The sequence below is a fragment of the Rutidosis leptorrhynchoides genome, chromosome 3 (assembly GCF_046630445.1).
Source record: "Rutidosis leptorrhynchoides isolate AG116_Rl617_1_P2 chromosome 3, CSIRO_AGI_Rlap_v1, whole genome shotgun sequence".
NCBI lineage: Eukaryota > Viridiplantae > Streptophyta > Magnoliopsida > Asterales > Asteraceae > Rutidosis > Rutidosis leptorrhynchoides.
In genome coordinates, this window is record NC_092335.1 from 189,235,315 (window position 1) to 189,258,087 (window position 22,773).

Sequence of the window (22,773 nt, forward strand, 5' to 3'; positions counted from 1 at the left end):
TTTACAAGAATTGTTCAACCAAAAGTTAAGTTACAACGTTATAAGTACGATTGAAATCTAGGCGACACAGTTTAAGGTAAGTCAAAAGACGCTCCATGAAATGCACGTATACTCGACATCCAATGCAAGTATCATATAGTAAGCGGAAGCATGTTTCACATATCGTGTAGTGACCTGAGAAAAACATAGAAATCTGTCAACGAAAACGTTGGTGAAATCATAGGTTTAAATAAGTAAATGAGTAATAGTAAGTTGAACCACAAGATTTGCAACATCGATAAAGCCATAGTACATTCTAAAAGTTAATATTCACGAGCACCCAATTATCAAAGCTTAACGTTCCGTCCGTTGAATACCCCATCAATTAGTGCTAGAACAACACTGTTCCCGAAAATATATTTCATTCGTAAACGGTAGCGAACCGTTTGAATGAGGGTTTGTCAAACCCATATGGCCATATAACATAAGTTCTCGCTTACACCATCTGATGTAACTAATGATAATCGGATTGAGGATTTTCGTTCTAAACTCGTATGTAGAATGTTTGTTTTCCCGTTCTTGTGTTCACTTAGTTCAAAAGAATCGTTTATGTTTTCTCATCCCAAAAGTAAGTTTAAAAGAGTAAAAGTGGGACTATGATCTCACCTTGTATGCACGAACCAAAAAGTACTTCGACAAGTAACGTGTGCAAAGAACAATGCTAGTCTTGACCTAAACAAATAGGTTGTATTAATAACGGTAAACACGATAGGTCAAAGATGTTCAATTAGTCCTATGGCTCGTTACGACTCGATTATTTAGCATGTGAAATCAAATTGTCAAGTTTCATGCAAGATACAAGTATATAAACAAGTTAGGAAGGTTGCAAAAATCATTTGGTTAAGTTTGACTAAAAGTCAAACTTGGTCAAAGTCAACGAAAAAGTCAACACGTTCGGGTCGGGTCTCGGACAAATTTTCTATGCTAGTTATTCATATATAAGCATGTTAAAACAAGTTGCATGTGAATTGGAGGTCTAGAACATGGCAAACATTTTTGATAAAATGGAAAAGTTGGACAGAATCTGGACAAGGCAAATGTCGCGCCGCGGCAAGGGGTGTCGCGCCGCGACATAACACATGGTCTGGTGTCAGGTCGTTTTCAAGGTTCAAGTCTTGGTCAAAACTTCAAACAAACGCAAAACGCAAACCGCAAACAATTAGAAGACGTATCTTATACCGTTGGAAAGCTCTTTTGACAAGGAACACAACTAAACACAAATCCTCAAACAAAAACATCATTTACAACAATCGAATTCTCGTCATGTGATCAATAAACGCTCATTTCAAAGCCTCAAGTTCATCAATATGCATTTTAAGTTCCGGGAATCCAATTTACACATATGATATGCCGTTTTGAAGGTAATGAAGCATACATTACAACTAATCACTAACAATTAACATTCCATGGCATTCAAGCATCCAAAAATTCATTTCAAGAACTAGCAAACCCTAGTCAAGCAACACCAAAATCAATAATCACGTTTTTGAAGTTTCTTTGATCAATCTATATATCAACATGAAGCTAATGATGCTAGTAACACTTTTAAAACATGAACTTTAACAATCTAACAACCTTTAATCATTCAAATCAAAGATTAAGCATACAATTTTCATTTTCAAGCTAGTTACACCAAAATCAACAAATCAAGCAAACAAATCATATATTCATGTTATACACGAGCCATAGTCACTAACTAACAACATTTCAAGTAATTAAAACGAATTTAGAGAAATTTAGTGTTTTAGAAATGTTACCCAAAATCAATGAGGTTGGTATCAAATCGAAGAGGATGAAACGAGGATTCCAAAAGTACAATTTGTTTTGATGTTTGATTCCTTGCTTGAATTTGGATGATGATTGAAGATGATGAAGAATTTAAGGTTTGAGTTTTTGGTTGAGAGAAAAGAAGAAAGAAAAGAAATTAAAAATGTGGGGAATGGTGGAGAAGTAGTTGACTTAGTCAACTACTAGTGATTAGTTTGGCCATATGGCAAAAATGGTCCCTCGAGTTTGTAGTCGGGTGCGGGAATTAACCAAACGAATATTTTGAAAACGCTCGAGTAAACGGGTGACGTTATATTTAAATAACGAGGATATTATGAACGTTAGTTAATGAAGATACAAATTTAAATCGCGAAAGATATTATTTAAAAAAAAAGACGGTGTTAAAATAAATTTAACGGAAAAACGCGGGATGTTACATTATCCACACCTCAAAAGAAATTTCGTCCCGAAATTTAGTTGGAAGTAGTATTTGTTGAATCTTCCTCCAGATCTCGTGTTGCCAATTCTACGAATAAGTGAAGGTACGTCCTTGGACATTTCAGCGAACCTGACGGTCGGGATCATATGTTGTTTTAAGGTTTGGTTTCACGATCCCTGGTTTTAACTGGTTTTCCCATGAAGAGAAGTTTGTCATCAATAGTTGGTGTATCTGGCAGGATTGCACGTTCCTGTTCCGCAGGACACGTTTCCAAATTTGTTACACGAAATGTAGGGTAAACGGAAACTTAATTGAGTCGAAAGTTCTAAGCGGTAGGAAGCGGTCCCAATACGCCCCAAGGTTTCAAAAGGTTCGATATTGCGGCTAGCCTTTCTCGATTTCCCCAAAATGGATTACACCTTTCCAAGGTGCGGTTTCTCAACATTATGCGGCTACACACTGGGATTTGTGAGGTTTTCATCTAAGTTTGGTATAACTCTTCTGGCGACCATGGGTTGTCTCGAGCCCTTCTCGGACTTGAAAGATCTCAATTGTTGTTTCTTGATGGAGTTCAGATTCGGTGATTTGCTTTGATTGAATGAACAGGGGTATGACATTAGCAGTCATATGGGGTTTCGGAAAGTGCGTGCGAACACACGAGTGGTAACTACTGTTGTAAGAGTGATCTACTAAAGGTGACAATACGAGTTCGTGACATGTCTTTTCAAGACGTAAATCGTTCGTTTGCTTGGTTCATCGGTTTGTGGGTGGTACGCGGTACTCATGTCTAAGCGGGTCTCCAAGGTTTCTTGTAAAACTAGAAGTGAAACGAGTATTTCGATACGGGATAATTGACAAGGATACACCGTGTTGGAATAGAATCTCTTAAGATATGTTTGAACAAGTCAGTTAGGGTTCGAAAAATGTTCGTTAGGACTATTCACCCTCGTGGCGAATACTAATGTAATATGAGGAGTTTCTCTATCCATGGAGAAATGTTACAAGGAGTTTCCTTAAACGGAAATGTGAGCGATAAAGATAGGAGTGAAATGAGGACTTAGAATAGGATGAGCTTACATCTCGAGGTTGCCATATCGTGCCTCTAGTTGTCAAAAGTTGAAGTCTGAAAGAGAAACGAGATCGTACACGTAGTTGTTTAGTTCGGGGTTGAATAATAGTTGGCCGATTATTAGAAACACAATGACATTAAGTCAAAGAAGAGTGAAGTATCATTGGATCGTGTGTTATCTTAAGTTCCAGTAATATCAGACGGTAACGGTGAAATAACAGAGATATGTAGCGTGGTATGTGATGACGAGAAAATTGATCGGATCCACAATTTAGTATTAGAATTTTTCGCGCAAAATAACGAATTTCAGTTACACTGATTTTGAGTCGAGAGAGCATGCCTTCCGGCGTTCATGTAGAAATATTTTCATAATTGAGTTCCATCTGGTGCTATACGATTTTAACTAGAAATGTTGGTGTGAAGTATCACGCTCAAGGTTCGGACATGGGGGGGGGGTTTAAATTTTTCCCTCAGTGAGTTAACGAGGTTAAAAGTCGTGTAACACGAGAAAAGGCAGAAATGAATCTTCGGTAATAACCGGCGAGATCTAAGATTTTACGAATACAAGTCTGAGTCGGGGGAGTTTCCTGATTACATGTGGCTTGATTTCGAGATTGATTGAAATGCCTAGACCATTCACATCATGGTTTAGAAAATTGTACTTCGTTCAACAGAAATTCTCACTCGAAGAATTTGGTATAGAGTTGCTCTTTTCTCAAAAGTTCGAGCGTAAGATGGTGATGTTGTTCGTTTTCCTTCTTTACTTGAATAACTCAAGATGTCATCTATAAATACGATAACCGATTTGTCTAGATAAGTTTGCATACGTGGTTTAGGAGGTTCATGAATACGGACAGAGTCCTAAATAAATCGAATGGTACTAAGAGAGATTTACAACTAACGTTGTGAGTTCGGAAGATGGCTTAGGAGACATCGTCTCCCCTAACCGGAACGGAGGTCGATTTAGGACGCACACGGGATTCATGCAATAATCATGAGGTCATGGATACAAGGAAGAGGGTATCGGTTTTCAACCGAAAATTACTTAGTTCACAATGATCTATACAAGACGTCGGGGAAACAATTTCTTTATAATGAATAGGTTTTGAGCTCCTTAGTTCTATAGGTGTCAAGTCAAAATTCTTAACGTATATCCTCCGATAAAATATATAGGCACACAATATTTTCCGTTGGTCACTTAAATTGCCTAAGTAGTGTCTAGGGGAAAAGGTGGAGTGCAAAGAGCACGAGTCAAAGCCTTGGTTATAAAATGTCTAGCGGTAACCGAATCGAATAAGTATGAAATATATGGTTTGTTGTGAAGAAACGTACCCGTGACTAGTCCATCGTTGTCTCGGGCATCCTAGGGGTCGATGTTGATAGTTCAACGGCGTGCGTTGGGGTTGATTTCTTCTTTGGGCACACATTCCTAAAATGACCCAGTTGGCCACATTCGAAGCAAGCACCCGTCCTGTGTGCGTTGGGCACCTTTCGAGCGACGGTAGCGGTACTCTTACAGGCATGGGCCACATGTCCACTTATGTGACACTTGATGCAAAATGGTTTGCCACACTCACCAAAATGATGTTTGCGACACTTGTTACAATAAGGTAGATTTCCGGCATACCCTTTCTTGCCGCCGGGGGTGAGAGGCTTCTTGGAGCGGTTGTTATTGTTGTGGTTGCTTGGTTGCGAGGCTTCCCATTTTCTTTTGTTGTTACTCGAGTGGTTCTCGACCATTGGTGCCGGTGCTTCCATTTCATTCGCCGTTTCTAAAGTTTGGTGGGCCTTTGTTAAAGCCTCTTGTAGGTTAGTGGGTTGGGATGCCATTACCCCGTGTTGAATGCTCTTAGGGAGGCCATCCATGTAAAGTTCGACTCTTAGGGATTCGGGAGTCATGAGATTCGGACACATTGAGACTAGTTCGGTAAACCGTTGATTATAAGCTCCGAGGTCATTCCCGACCGTTTTTAAATTCCTTAGACCCTGTTCGAGCCTTCGAGTCTCGTCGCGCAGAAAATATTCGGTGATCATTCTTTCTCTTAATTCGGTCCATGAGAGTGTGTGGGCTTCATCGATACCCACCGATTGTACGTACTTGTTCCACCACGAGAGAGCAATGCCGGTGAAAGTGAGAGTGGAAAACTTGACCTTATCTTGGTCTCGACAACCGCTTGTGTTAAAAACGGTCTCCATTTGTTCAAACCATCGGGTGAGAGTAACCGGTCCTCCGGTTCCATCGAAAGTGGGAGGGTTGTATTTCATGAAGTTCTTGTAGGAGCAACCTTCGCTTGAATTACCGGATCCATGATTGTTGTTGTTAGAAAAGCGATCGGCCACGGCCGTACCCACGGCGGTGGTTATCATTCGTTGAAGAGTTTGTTCCAGAGTTTCGAGAGGAGTATTGTGTTGACCTTGGTAAGCCATTATTCCTTCATGACACAAGAATATCGTTGGTTAGTATTTTCAACAATACTAACCGGAGTATGGAATAAGGATAGAGAGAAAAATTTTCCTTGACTCGCCTTAAATTCTTTATGTCATAATGTCGGAACGTCCATGTGAATCACCGTAATATAATCCCGGAAATTATATTACCCTGATTCTCATGTGCATTTAACATTACTTCATAAAGTCAAGGTGGCGCATCAACAAAATTTATCAACGTAAGATCAAGATCGAATACAAGTCAGATATGATAGAAGAGTTCGAGTATAAATGCACAAATAGTCAAGTAATTCCTACTTCAGTCTATATGCCGGTTGTAGTCTAGATTCACCTATGTACCCTATGACTCGGGGTTGACACAAATGAACTCTAAATCCCTACAACCAAGGCTCTGATACCACTTGTAGCGACCCCGACAAATCGTCAAGTGACGGCGTCGACTACGTGGGTCCCATTACCTGATTATAAGTCTTTAAGATAACGTTTGACCAAAATATGTCGCCTTCATTTCAAAATAAGGATTGTTTCAAAGTTTACAAGAATTGTTCAACCAAAAGTTAAGTTACAACGTTATAAGTACGATTGAAATCTAGGCGACACAGTTTAAGGTAAGTCAAAAGACGCTCCATGAAATGCACGTATACTCGACATCCAATGCAAGTATCATATAGTAAGCGGAAGCATGTTTCACATATCGTGTAGTGACCTGAGAAAAACATAGAAATCTGTCAACGAAAACGTTGGTGAAATCATAGGTTTAAATAAGTAAATGAGTAATAGTAAGTTGAACCACAAGATTTGCAACATCGATAAAGCCATAGTACATTCTAAAAGTTAATATTCACGAGCACCCAATTATCAAAGCTTAACGTTCCGTCCGTTGAATACCCCATCAATTAGTGCTAGAACAACACTGTTCCCGAAAATATATTTCATTCGTAAACGGTAGCGAACCGTTTGAATGAGGGTTTGTCAAACCCATATGGCCATATAACATAAGTTCTCGCTTACACCATCTGATGTAACTAATGATAATCGGATTGAGGATTTTCGTTCTAAACTCGTATGTAGAATGTTTGTTTTCCCGTTCTTGTGTTCACTTAGTTCAAAAGAATCGTTTATGTTTTCTCATCCCAAAAGTAAGTTTAAAAGAGTAAAAGTGGGACTATGATCTCACCTTGTATGCACGAACCAAAAAGTACTTCGACAAGTAACGTGTGCAAAGAACAATGCTAGTCTTGACCTAAACAAATAGGTTGTATTAATAACGGTAAACACGATAGGTCAAAGATGTTCAATTAGTCCTATGGCTCGTTACGACTCGATTATTTAGCATGTGAAATCAAATTGTCAAGTTTCATGCAAGATACAAGTATATAAACAAGTTAGGAAGGTTGCAAAAATCATTTGGTTAAGTTTGACTAAAAGTCAAACTTGGTCAAAGTCAACGAAAAAGTCAACACGTTCGGGTCGGGTCTCGGACAAATTTTCTATGCTAGTTATTCATATATAAGCATGTTAAAATAAGTTGCATGTGAATTGGAGGTCTAGAACATGGCAAACATTTTTGATAAAATGGAAAAGTTGGACAGAATCTGGACAAGGCAAATGTCGCGCCGCGGCAAGGGGTGTCGCGCCGCGACATAACACATGGTCTGGTGTCAGGTCGTTTTCAAGGTTCAAGTCTTGGTCAAAACTTCAAACAAACGCAAAACGCAAACCGCAAACAATTAGAAGACGTATCTTATACCGTTGGAAAGCTCTTTTGACAAGGAACACAACTAAACACAAATCCTCAAACAAAAACATCATTTACAACAATCGAATTCTCGTCATGTGATCAATAAACGCTCATTTCAAAGCCTCAAGTTCATCAATATGCATTTTAAGTTCCGGGAATCCAATTTACACATATGATATGCCGTTTTGAAGGTAATGAAGCATACATTACAACTAATCACTAACAATTAACATTCCATGGCATTCAAGCATCCAAAAATTCATTTCAAGAACTAGCAAACCCTAGTCAAGCAACACCAAAATCAATAATCACGTTTTTGAAGTTTCTTTGATCAATCTATATATCAACATGAAGCTAATGATGCTAGTAACACTTTTAAAACATGAACTTTAACAATCTAACAACCTTTAATCATTCAAATCAAAGATTAAGCATACAATTTTCATTTTCAAGCTAGTTACACCAAAATCAACAAATCAAGCAAACAAATCATATATTCATGTTATACACGAGCCATAGTCACTAACTAACAACATTTCAAGTAATTAAAACGAATTTAGAGAAATTTAGTGTTTTAGAAATGTTACCCAAAATCAATGAGGTTGGTATCAAATCGAAGAGGATGAAACGAGGATTCCAAAAGTACAATTTGTTTTGATGTTTGATTCCTTGCTTGAATTTGGATGATGATTGAAGATGATGAAGAATTTAAGGTTTGAGTTTTTGGTTGAGAGAAAAGAAGAAAGAAAAGAAATTAAAAATGTGGGGAATGGTGGAGAAGTAGTTGACTTAGTCAACTACTAGTGATTAGTTTGGCCATATGGCAAAAATGGTCCCTCGAGTTTGTAGTCGGGTGCGGGAATTAACCAAACGAATATTTTGAAAACGCTCGAGTAAACGGGTGACGTTATATTTAAATAACGAGGATATTATGAACGTTAGTTAATGAAGATACAAATTTAAATCGCGAAAGATATTATTTAAAAAAAAAGACGGTGTTAAAATAAATTTAACGGAAAAACGCGGGATGTTACATAAAGAAGCACATAAAACCAGATATTCAATACATCCTGGAGCGGGGTAGATGTATAAAGATCTCAAGAAACACTTTTGGTGGCCGCGTATGAAAGCCGATATTGCTAAATATGTAGGAGAATGTTTGACGTGTTCTAAGGTCAAAGCTGAACATCAGAAATCATCAGGTCTACTACAACAACCTGAAATCCCGGAATGGAAATGGGAAAATATTACCATGGATTTCATTACTAAATTATCAAGGACTGCAAGTGGTTATGATACTATTTGGGTAATAGTTGATCGTCTCACCAAGACAGCACACTTCCTGCCAATGAGAGAAGATGACAAAATGGAGAAGTTGGCGCGATTGTATTTGAAGGAGGTTGTCTCCAGACATGGAATACCCGTCTCTATTATCTCTGATAGGGATGGTAGATTTGTTTCAAGTTTCTGCCAGACGTTGCAACAAGCATTGGGGACTCGTCTAGACATGAGTACTGCCTATCATCCATAAACAGATGGGCAGAGCGAAAGGATGATACAAACGCTTGAAGACATGCTACGAGCATGTGTTATTGATTTCGGAAACAGTTGGGATCGACACCTACCGTTAGCAGAATTTTCCTACAACAACAGTTATCATTCTAGTATTGAGTTGGTGCCGTTAGAGGCACTTTATGGTAGAAAGTGCAGGTCTCCGATTTGTTGGAATGAAGTGGGGGATAGACAGATTACGGGTCCGGAGATAATACAAGAAACTACCGAGAAAATCATCCAAATTCAACAACGATTGAAAACCGCCCAGAGTTGACAAAAGAGCTACGCGGACAGTAAAAGAAAAGATAAAGAGTTTGAAATTAGAGAAATGGTCATGCTTAAGGTTTCACCTTGGAAAGGCGTTGTTCGATTTGGTAAACGGGGGAAACTAAATCCAAGGTACATTGGACCATTCAAGATTATAGATCGTGTCGGACCAGTAGCTTACCAACTGGAGCTACCTCAACAACTCGCGGCTGTACATAACACTTTCCACGTCTCGAATTTGAAGAAATGTTTTGCTAAAGAAGATCTCACTATTCCGTTGGACGAAATCCAAATCAATGAAAAACTTCAATTCATTGAAAAACCCGTCGAAATAATGGATCATGAGGTTAAGTGACTTAAGCAAAACAAGATACTGATTGTTAAGGTTCGATGGAATGCTCGTAGAGGACCCGAGTTCACCTGGGAGAGTGAAGATCAGACGAAGAAGAAATACCAGCATCTATTTCCAGAAGATTCGTCAACACCTTCAGCAGCTTAAAATTTCGGGACGAAATTTATTTAACGGGTAGGTACTGTAGTGACCCGAACTTTTCCTTGTTTATATATATTAAATGATATTGATATTTACATGACTAAATGTTTCCAACGTGTTAAGCAATCAAACTTGTTAAGACTTGATTAAATGAAATAAGTTTCATATAGACAATTGATCACCCAAGTTGACCGGCGATTCACGAACGTTACAAAATTGTAAAAACTACATGTTGTGGTATATATAGACATATATATATGGTTGACATAAGATTATGATGAGTAAGTATCTCACTAAGTATATTAACAATGTGTGATATACATAAGAAATGAGATTACTAAGTTAAGAAACTCGAAATGATATATATAACGATTATCGTTATGATAACGTCTACTAAATACATATGTATCATATTAAGATATTGATACACTATATTTAACATGATAAAATGATATTTAAATATATCATTAAGTGTGTTAAAAATGAACTACATATGTAAAAACAAGACTACTAACTCAAGAATTACGAAACGAGACTTATATGCAATGATTATCGTTGTAACGATATTTTAATGTATATATCATATTAAGAGATATTCATACATCATAATATCATGATAATATAATAATTTAACATCTCATTTGATATAATAAACATTGGGTTAACAACATTAATTGAGATCGTTAACTTAAAGGTTTCAAAACAACACTTACATGTAACGACTAACGAAGACTTAACGACTCCATAAGAATGTATATACATGTTGTGTTTTGATATGTATTCTTACACTTTTTAAAGACTTCAAGACACATATCAAAGTACTTCTACTTAACAAAAATGCTTACAATTACATCCTCGTTCAGTTTCATCAACAATTCTACTCGTATGCACCCGTATTCGTACTCGTACAATACACAACTTTTAGATGTATGTACTATTGGTATATACACTCCAATGATCAACTCTTAACAGCCCATGTGAGTCACCTAACACATGTGGTAACCATAATTTGGTAACTACCATGAAATATCTCATAAAATTACAAAAATATTAGTAATCATTCATGACTTATTTACATGAAAACAAAATTACATATCCTTTATATCTAATCCATATACCAATGACCAAAAATAGCTACAAACACTTTCATTCTTCAATTTTCTTCATCTAATTGATCTCTCTCAAGTTTCATCTTCAAGTTCTAAGTGTTCTTCATAAATTCCATAAGTATAGTTTCATAAAAATCAAGAATACTTCCAAGTTTGCAAGTCTACTTCCAAGCTTTCTAATCCATTCCAAGTAATCATCTAAGATCAAGGAACCTTTGTTATTTACAGTATGTTATCTTTCTAATTCAAGGTAATATTCATATTCAAACTTTGATTCAATTTCTACAACTATAACAATCTTATTTCGAGTGAAAATCTTACTTGAACTGTTTTCGTGTCATGATTCTGTTTCAAGAACTTTCAAGCCATCCAAGGATCCTTTGAAGCTAGATTCATTTTTCTCATTTCCAGTAGTTTTATCCAGAAAACTTGAGGTAGTAATGATGTTCATAACGTCATTCGATTCATACATATAAAGCTATCTTATTCGAAGGTTTAAACTTGTAATCACTAGAACATAGTTTAGTTAATTCTAAACTTGTTCGCAAACAAAAGTTAATCCTTCTAAATTGACTTTTAAAATCAACTAAACACATGTTCTATATCTATATGATATGCTAACTTAATGATTTAAAACCTGGAAACACGATGAACACCATAAAATCGGATATATGCCGTCGTAGTGAAACCGGGGGCTGTTTTGGTTTGGATAATTAAAAACTATGATAAACTTTGATTTAAAAGTTGTTCTTCTGGGAAAATTATTTTTCATATGAACATGAAACTATATCCAAAAATCTTGGTTAAACTCAAAGTGAAAGTATGTTTTTCAAAATGGTCATCAAGATGTCGTTCTTTCGACAGAAATGACCACCTCTTTAGTAATTGACATGTAACTTAAATTTCTGACTATAAACCTATACTTTTTCTGTTTTGATTCTTAAAATAGAGTTCAATATGAAACCATAGCAATTTGATTCACTCAAAACGGATTTAAAATGAAGAAGTTATGGGTAAAACAAGATTGGATATTTTTGATCTTTTTAGCTACGGGAAATGTTTAACAAATCTATACAAATTATATCCTAGCTAACTTATATTGTATTATACATGTATTCTAATATATTATGTAATCTTGGGATACCATAGACACGTATGCAAATGTTTTGACATATCATATCGACCCATGTATATATATTATTTGGAACAACCATAGACGCTCTATATGCAGTAATGTTGGAGTTAGCTATACAGGGTTGAGGTTGATTCCAAAAATATATATACTTTGAATTGTGATCTAGCCTGAGACGTGTATACACTGGGTCGTGGATTGATTCAAGATAATATATATCGATTTATTTCTGTACATCTAAGTGTGGACAACTAGTTGTAGGTTACTAACGAGGACATCTGACTTAATACACTCAAATCTTTAAAACATAATATAAATGGTTGTAATTATATTTTGATCATACTTTGATATATATGTACATATTTGTATAGCTTCGTGAATCGATCCGTGGCCAAGTCTTATTTCCGAGGAAGGAAATATCTGTGAAAGTGAGTTATAGTCTCACTTTTAAAATCTAATATTTTTGGGATGAGAATACATGCAGGTTTTATAAATGATTTACAAAATAGACACAAGTACGTCAAACTACATTCTATGGTTGAATTATTGAAATCGAATATGCCCCTTTTTATTAAGTCTGGTAATCTAAGAATTAGGGAACAGACACCCTAATTGACGCGAATCCTAAAGATAGATCTATTGGGCCTAACAAACCCCATCCAAAGTACCGGATGCTTTAGTACTTCGAAATTTATATCATATCCGAAGGGTGTCCCGGAATGATGGGGATATTCTTATATATGCATCTTGTTAATGTCGGTTACCAGGTGTTCACCATATGAATGATTTTTATCTCTATGTATGGGATGTGTATTGAAATATGAAATCTTGTGGTCTATTGTTACGATTTGATATATATAGGTTAAACCTATAACTCACCAACATTTTTGTTGACGTTTAAAGCATGTTTATTCTCAGGTGAAAACTAAGAGCTTCCGCTGTTGCATATTAAAATAAGGACAAGATTTGGAGTCCATGTTTGTATGATATTGTGTAAAAACTGCATTCAAGAAACATATGTCGATGTAATATATTTCTATTGTAAACCATTATGTAATGGTCGTGTGTAAACAGTATATTTTAGATTATCATTATTTGATAATCTACGTAATGTTTTTAAAACCTTTATTAATAAAATAAAGGTTATGGTTGTTTTAAAAATGAATGCAGTCTTTGAAAAACGTCTCATATAGAGGTCAAAACCTCGCAACGAAATCAATTAATATGGAACGTTTATAATCAATATGAACGGGACATTTCACGTATTATCCACAGACCGACGGTCAAAGTGAGCGTACTATACAGACATTAGAGGATATGCTTAGGTCCTGCGTATTAGAGTACGGTGGTCCATGGGATATACATCTACCTTTAATCGAGTTTGCCTACAACAACAGTTACCATTCGAGTATTGGTATGCCGCCTTATGAGATGTTGTATGGTAGCAAATGTAGAACGCCGACTTGTTGGTTAGAAGCCAGAGAGAAACAGTTTGCAGGTCCAGAATTAGTTCAGATAACAGCAGACAAGGTAGCGATAGCACGTGAAAAGTTGAAAGCGGCACGTGATAGACAGAAAATGTATGCCGATCCACGTAGGCGTCCGGTAAACTTTGAGGTGGGTGATCGTGTTTACTTGAAAGTTTCACCGTGGAAGGGTGTTATCAGGTTTGGTAAGAGGGGAATGTTAGCTCCGAGATACATTGGGTCGTTCAAGATTATTCAGAGAGTTAATGATCAGACGGTTGTATTAGAGCTCCCGACAGAGTTAGCAGGAATTCATAACACTTTTAATGTGTGTTACCTTAGGAAGTGTAAGGCTGATGATGAGACGCAACTGGTTCCATTAAATGATTTGAGGCTGGACATAAATCAAAAGTTAGTTGAACAACTGGTAAGAATTGTCGATAGAAAGGTGACTAAGCTGAGAAAGAAGGAGATCCATATGGTGCTTGTTGAGTGGAAGCATAGTTCAGGATCGAACCTTACGTGGGAGACCGAAGAGCTGATGAAGGCTCGTTATCCATATCTGTTTGATATTGACCAGATTCCGAGGACGGAATCTCTTTAAGGGGGTGGATTTGTAACATCCTCAGATCGGGCCTAGAAGTAAGATGACTATTGTGCCCTTAGGCATATTTGTGCGATTATTTATGCCTTTATTTTATTTATATGTGTAATATTATTTTATTAATTAGTTAAGACCAGTTTGTGACAAGGGTCACAGAACAGGTTCGTTTATTTAATTTGGACTCTGTTAGGGCAGTTAAATTAAGTACAGAAGTTATCAGATAACTGGTAAATACCCGTGTGTGATGGGGTATGGGATTTTAACACAATTAAGTGTATTGTGCAGCTCCCTTCTCTCATTATTCTCGATATCTCTAGAAAATTCCTAAAACAAACCATACCCATTTCTTCTTCACTCTCAAACCCTAGATTTCCAATTGGTGTTCTAGAGCTTGAATCTGTTGTATCATCTCGTTCTTTACAATTTACAGAGTCTATTGAGGTAAGAATCAAAGAGTTTCAAGCTCTAATCTTTGAGAAATTGAGGTTTTTGTGTCAAGTTTGTTAAAAGTGCAAATTGAGTCAAAATGGTTGATTTTGATGTTGTTAGTGTCAAAATCTTGTGGGTTTGTGTTTATTGATGTTTAGTGTAGTCGATTTGGTCAGTTTTGAGGTAAGAAACGGGCTCTAGAGCAAGAAATGGCGAATTTTGGGTTAAACCCGTAGCTGTGTTCATCTTCTTCATCAGATGAACACACTCGGCAGTGTCTCTTGACACTCGACCGACCATGTAGACGATCGACCGATTGAGTGACACACTCGACTGAGTGTGTCTGAGTTCTGACCAGATGCTTTATTTTACTCAGTCGACCGAGTGAGAGGACACTCGACCGTGTGTGTGTGGACACAGTCGACCGACTGTGTGAATCAGTCGGCCGAGTGTCTTTGTGGGCAAAATATTTTACTAAGTGTTGTTTCCTAGCTGTTATGATGTCCGCGTGACTTATGATGATCAGGATGTAAATTCTGAAAATGCATAAGTGTTAGGTGGACTTTTAGCGACGCTTTTTGTGACTGATATACTGTACTGTGCTGTTTTGTGTTAACAGACAGAAACTAACTTGATTTGCCTTATGTTCAGGTGATAAGGATAAGGAAGCCCCTCAGTGATAGATTATCTGAGCTAGTTGCTGGTATTCGGTGAGTGGGTCTATCTCCAGATAGAGTATTAAGTAGCTGACACGCTACTTGTTCAGACTCTTTATATTATGTTTATGTTCAGTATGATTACCATGCATAGTTAGATATTGCCATGCTAGTTAAGGCGATTGCATGACTGTTTATCTGTGATCTTATGTGCGCACTGTTAGTTGGACACCAACTGAGGCGGAAAGGTTGGGAACCCACCGAGGCAGCAAGGTTGGGTTGATGTGAGGTCGACCGTGGTAACCTGGTCGGGTCATGATGTTACTAATTGTTCAGTATAGCATAGAGGGACGCATGTGTTGTTTCTGGACGGTTATGCAGTGGAATCAGTAAAGCGGACTATCGGTAGACTGTAGCTTGATCAACTAAGTCATGTGCTCGTACAAGCCGCCGATCCTCATATTGTCAGTTGTTGTTGTATGCTAGTTCAAGACGTTAGCATAGTTGTGACCCCTTGCATGTTCAGTTGCTTATGCTTGGTCTGTTAGATAGTATCCATTCACTTAGCAGTTGTGAAAATTCCCCTACATTTTCACCCATTGCAGGTTTAGGTACTGTTGGTTAGAAGGGTGTTACGGACGGGATGAAGACATGTTTGACTAGACGCTGAACTCTGATGTTTTCTCTTTTGTACTGTAAATATGTAACACCGATGATTTGAGAAGTTGCAATGGATGATAACTAGATTGATTTCTTAACTATGGTTTGTAAATATTAACTAAGGTTACTTTGGTAATTAAATACACTTTCGCTGTGATATATATAAAAAAAATAAAAAATTAGGGTGTTACATTGATCATGGCATTCAGATGATCAAGACGGTTCCAGGTACTCCACAACAAAACGGAGTTGCAGAAAGGACGAATCGTACTTTAAATGAGAGAGCACGTAGCATAAGACTTAATTGTGGGCTACCAAAGACTCTATGGGCTGATGCAGTAAGCACTTCCGCTTATTTGATCAACCGTTCTCCATCAGCTCCACTTGATTTCAAAATACTCGAAGAAGAATGGAGAGGTAAAGCAATCAGTTATGAGCATCTAAAAATCTTTGGGTGCAGTGCATATGATATTAATAAAGATGGTGACAAACTCGATCCAAAAGCAAAGAAGTACGTGTTCATTGATTATGGGGGAAGTGACATGGGTTACAGGTTATGGGATAACAAGGGAAAACATGTTATCAGAAGTAAACATGCCACATTCAATGAAGCAGAATTGTACAAGGATGTTAACTCAACACCAAAAGAAAAAGAATCAGTTGAATTTGAGATTGACACAGAGACAACAAGAGAGGATGAAAGGAAAACTCCAGAGTATGAAACTGAAGTTCCAGTGGGAGTTCCTAGCAGTGAAAGCTCGAATTCTGATCACGAGCAGATTTCTGATAGTGGGAGCTCAGACTCTGATGATGAGCAGCCCCCACCACAACCTGACCAGTTCAATTGGGTCAGGAGATCTACACGAGTCACAAGACAGCCAAATAGGTTTACTCCAATAGTTAACTATCTTCTTTTTAACAGGAAATGGAGAACCAGAATGTTATTCTGAGGCAATGAAGGAGAAAGATTCGTTCCAGTGGGAGCAGGCTATGAAAAGCGAGATGGAATCTTTATTAAAGAATCAAACTTGGAAGTTAACCAAGTTACCACCAGGAAAGAGAGCCCTACAGAATAAATGGGTTTTCAGAGTCAAAGATGAAGCCAAATGGTTCCAAACGATACAAAGCAAGGTTAGTTGTCAAAGGATTTCAACAAAAGAAAGGAGTCGACTATGCTGAAATCATTTCTCCAGTAGTGAAGATGGCGACTATCAGATTAGTTCTAAGTATGGTGGCAACCGAGAAGTTACACTTAGAACAGTCGGATGTTAAAACACCCTTTCTGCATGGCAACATTGAAGAAGACATTTATATGTCTCAACCAGAGGGGTTTTGTGTCAAAGGAAAGGAGAATCTTGTGTATAATCTAAAGAGAAGCTTGTATGGTTTGAAACAAGCTTCCAGACAGTGGTACTTGAAATTTGATAATTTCATGGAGAAGACGGGATTCGTGAGAAGTTCTACAGATCATTGTTGTTATTTGAAGAAGTTAAAGAGCTCCTATATTATATTGCTTCTTTATGTCGCTGATATGTTAATTGCAGGTTCTGATATGATTGAAATACGCAATTTGAAGAAGCAATTATCTAGAGAATTTGAAATGAAGGATCTCGGGCCAGCTAAGCAGATTCTCGGTATGAGTATATGCGAAAATAAAGATGGGTCAGTTTCTTTATCTCAAGAAAAGTATATTCGCAAGGTTCTTGAAAAGTTCATAATGAATGGTGAGTCTACAAAGCCAAGAAACACACCATTGGGAAGTCATCTAAAGCTTTCTAAACATCAGTTACCTAAAACTGAAGTAGAAAAAGCAGAAATGGCTAAGGTACCTTATGCATCCGCCGTGGGTAGTCTAATGTACGCTATGGTGTGTACAAGACCTGATATAGCACATGCAGTTGGGATGGTTAGTTGCTTTATGCCAGCTCCGGGGGAAAGAACACTGGGAAGCAGTGAAGTGGATACTGCGGTATTTAAAGAGTACTTCCAAAGTTGGGTTATGTTTCAAGGGCAGGGATACTACTCTCAGGGGTTATTCTGATGCAGATCTGGGTAGATGCAATAATACCTTCAAGAGCACCACCGGGTATGTATTTACTATAGGAGGAACTGCAGTGAGTTGGATGTCTAGGCTTCAAAAGAGCGTGGCTCTATCTACTACTGAAGCAGAATATATGGCCTTGGCTAAAGCCAGTAAAGAACTAGTATGGTTGAAGACATTCATGAAAGAACTGGGTAGCAAACAGACATAATATGTCTTATATTGTGATAATGAGAGCGCAGTCAAATTAGCGAAGAATCCAGTCTATCATGCTAAGACGAAGCACATTGGCATGAAGTATCACTTTATCAGAGAACGGATAAGCAATGGAACATTTAATCTGGAGAGCATTCCAGGTTTAAAGATTCCAGCAGATATGTTCACCAAACCAGTAACGCTGGATAAGTTGAAGCTGTGCATAGCTTCAACTGGCCTTCAGGAACACTGAAGAGAAGGCGGGAACTAGAGAGAAGAGACGAGCTAAGTCTTGTATTGCAGAAGTACAAGAGTGCAGATCGATGGGAAGCCTCCAAGTGGGAGATTATTAATGTGTGTAGGCTTCTTTAATCGGCCAGCAGTTTACTTGGTGGTTAAGTTAGGGTTTGGCCAACCCTAATTTAAATGGGCCGGTTTAGGGTTTACATAGATTAAGGTTATGCTTAATCCTTGTCTATAAATACTCCCTCATATGTACTTGTAATGTATCACCTCCAAAAGTAATAATATACTCTCTAGTTTCAAAGTGGATGTAGGTTTCACATCGAAACTGAACCACCATAATTCTCGTGTCGATTGTTCTTTATTTTTTCTGTGTTTATTATCTCGGTTATTGTGTGCTTGTGATTACTCTGATCAAGTGCAGGTTATAGCATAACTCAACACGAGTTTTTGAACACTTTTCCATTTCGATTTTTCCATATAAGGTACCCGCAAGTCCATTCTACCGCTTGCCACACTTTTTTCCCTTCGATCGACAAATTTAAAGTAGAATTACCTCGAAGCGCATTTGATGAGTCAATGGAGAGACGACCCATACCACACCAATGTTGAACCTAGACGACCCATACCACACCAATGTTGAACCTTCTCCCATATTCCTATGCTTTTAGAACATTTAAAAATCGAATGTTGAACCGTTTCAATATCGTTGTCGCATATGGGGTATCGAACGGTGTGAAGGTCAATACCCCGCTTATCAAGCTTAACCAAAACCGGCAATCTATATTCTCAACGCACGCCAAACAAAAATTTCAACCTTTTTTGGAACCAAAGAATTTCGTAACGTAGCGGGTCCACCACCATTCGGTGAGAACAACTTAGATTGAATAATAGTAGTTAGAGCTTTAGTCGTGAATAACCCATTGTTTGCTAAGCTCCATTTCCATCCGTCTTCATTATTGATATCATATTTAAATTCTTGAAGAAGTCGCACCAAGTTGTCAAATTCTGCCAACGTACGTCCATGAAGAGACCTCACCCAATTCCATGAACCCATACAAATCGACCCGTTCCATCCCACCCTATCGCAAACCGCCACCTTAGGAGAAGAATTGGCCCAAAACAATCTATTAAACTTCGAGCTTAGCAGAACGTCACAAAGCCAAACATCATCCCAAAAGGAAGTGTCTTTGCCGTTTCCGACAACTTTCTTGAACGAGTTTGGAAAACCAATGCCAAGATCTTCAATATCGAGTCCTGTTTTCACAATAACACTCCAAATAGAATTGTAATTAAGGTTAGAAACCCCACCCAAATCAAGTGCCCCCGAGACCCCATAAATACTTTTAACCAATACACACAACTCTCCCATTCATTATTATTTTCTTATCAAACAACATACAATTTTAATTTGTTTATAATGGATAAAACATTCAAGATGCTCGAGTTTCTTATTGATGATTCCGATGATGAAACAATTGTTAGTTTTGTTAATAGTTTAACGGAAGAAGAAGTCGAGGGAGAGGCTAGTAGTTCGCGAGTCCCTCGAACCCAGGTTTATATTCCTAGGGATCGTGAAGATGCGGCCATAAGGTTATACAATGATTATTTTGCGGATTCACCAGTGTACCTCGAAAAAATTTTAAGAGACGTTTTCGAATGAGTCGTCAATTATTTCTTCTAATTGTCGAAGGTATATCTAACTTTACTTGTACCGATATTCCTGATTATTTTATGTATTTTATGTATGGAACTACACCGGATTTGTTTGACGAATATATAAAAATTGGTGAGAAAATGTGAAGTATTAGTTGAAGTTGGTGAAATGGAGTATTTATACAAGAACTAAAATATATCCGTTGGTCAAAACCCGTTTCTCACCCGTCACCTTCAAAATGAAAAAGTGGGCCAGTTCCATGAGACCCCATAAAGAGCATTCCAACCCCTCACCATACGACTTACTGCCACCAACATTGGTCAGGTACTCGCGGTTCTTTAAATTGTTCGAGTCTAGTTCTGGGTTGCAAGTGTAATGGAGGGCAAGTTTAAGTCCGCACCACTAACCTGTGTGGTTCCACATTTAGCACCCGTGTAATTTAGGACCACAGGTGTTGACCCATTTATGACACAAACGACGACGTATAGCCTTCATAGGGTCATATGGGTTAAAAGCTATCGAATAGAACTTTTATTAAACCTCCTAAAAAAGAATATCCAAATATTCGATTATCATCGAAATAATAATATATCTTTGGTAATCATATTTGTCTATCTGACACACTAATTATCTACATTCAACCCAACCCAATACAAGTTTGCAATGACCCATTCCTTGCCTGGGTATGTTTTATGCTATCCACGAACCGGCCAGACGACCCATTTTTCTACTTGGGTAGCTGATTTAGAGGAAGTTGACCTACCCAAATCAAGAATCAGTCCTGGATCAGAGTCCTGGATCAGATGCTGTAGTTGCATTTACCAAACCACTCCCCATTTCAAAGGCTGTTGCTGGAGAATGGTTTAAATCAAGATTAGTTTCGCACTCAGCGCATCTCTAAAACTACCGAGTGGTGAGCCTATTCCCGTTAATGACTACAATTTAGGTGGTTAAGTTAGTTGGAGCTGTTGGAGGTCTTAGGTGACAAGGACCATTTGCAATCGGGTGCACCGAGACCCTACATGTGGAGCGACTAGAAAATTCCTTTCATAATAGATAATTAATCAGGTCTTAATCTAATGTTTTGTAATCTAATGTTTTGGTATAATGAGTATCTGACTCGCTTTGTGAGCCGATTAATACCAGAACGACTACCCACTTTAGAAGAAATACGGAGTCATCGCGGGGAACCTCCGTGGCCTCCACTTTGAAAGGGTACGTCCTAACCACTCCACAACCACCCTAGTAGTTTTTAGGTCTTAATAATCTAAAATATTCAGCATACATGTTAATAAACACTAGGTAAACATATCAGTATTAATTTTGCTTTTTGTGTCTATTATTTGCTTTGTGTATCATTTCTTTATTTATTTATTTATTTATTTTTTCGACACTAGTTAGTTGGGATCAATCAGGGGACTTAACCACCTACGCAATCATCTCTCGCAGTTGCTATACCCGCCCCCAACTGCGTGCCCAGGAGGAAACCCGCACCAATCCCATACAGGGCCGTGGGAATGTGTCTATAAATAAACTTGTCAATGAAGATCTTCGGTTCACATGTCGAAAAAATATGTCGAGTACGAGTATGGGTCGAGTGATTTCGCACACACGATCCCGTGGATGACAAATATGCTAACATGTGTATGCAGATTGACACAACCGATGAAATCAAGGAGATGACATTAATCATGCGAACTAATCTCATGTCCAATCCATCAGAATATCAAACCAGCTCAAACAATATGTAAAATGAGCAGGTTGAGGCAAATATACACATCTTATCTAACAAATGTGGGATAAATGGTTATTGAGTCAATTTTTAGGATGTAATATTATATTGAGTCGATAGCAAAATTGGTTTAAGGAGTCATAATGACCCAAGTAGTTATCATAATCGGATCTGTACTGTCGAGTCGAGAAGATGTTTGAAACAACCCGTGCCCAAGCCATCTGACAGTTGTTCAAATGACACGAGTCTGATTCAAGGGTTGCAAGTGTAATGGAGGACAAGTTCAAGTCCGCACCCCTACCCTGTGTGGTTCCGCAATTAGCACCCGAGTAATTTAGGACCACAAGTGCTGACCCATTTATGTCATAGAGTAACGACATATAGTCATCATAACCTTAATAAAATTAAAAATTGGCCAAATTAGTAAAACAAAATATATATATATATATATATATATATATATATATATATATATATATATATATATATATATATATATCTTAAAAGGAAACGGGTCATATAAGTTAAAAGTGCTGAATAGAACTTTTAATAAACCTCCTAAAACCATAATATCCAAAAATACGATTATTATCGAAATAATATATATTTATTAATTATTAATTTAGTAATCATATTTGTCTATTTAACACATTAATTATCTACAAGACAAAATTGTTCAAATCGTCCCTGTATTTATGATTTTTTGCTCAAATCGTCCCCGTGTTAACAAAACTGCATAAATCATCCTTAAATGCCTAATAATGTCCCAAATTAGTCCCTGTATTAACTTTTGTTAAACTCTCCATTAGTTAAAAATACACGATTGGTCCCTGAAGTTTCTTAAAAGATTGCAACAAAGATCCTCTTTATCATCTTCAAGATGAAGCTTTAGTGAAACTTTCAATCGAATGAAACTTTAAAATTGATTGAATTGATCTGTCATAGATTCGAAGTTAGACCACCAACATAAATGGTCTCAAAATTAGTCAATTGTTTTTAGTATGATTAAAGATCAAAACCAATAAATATGTA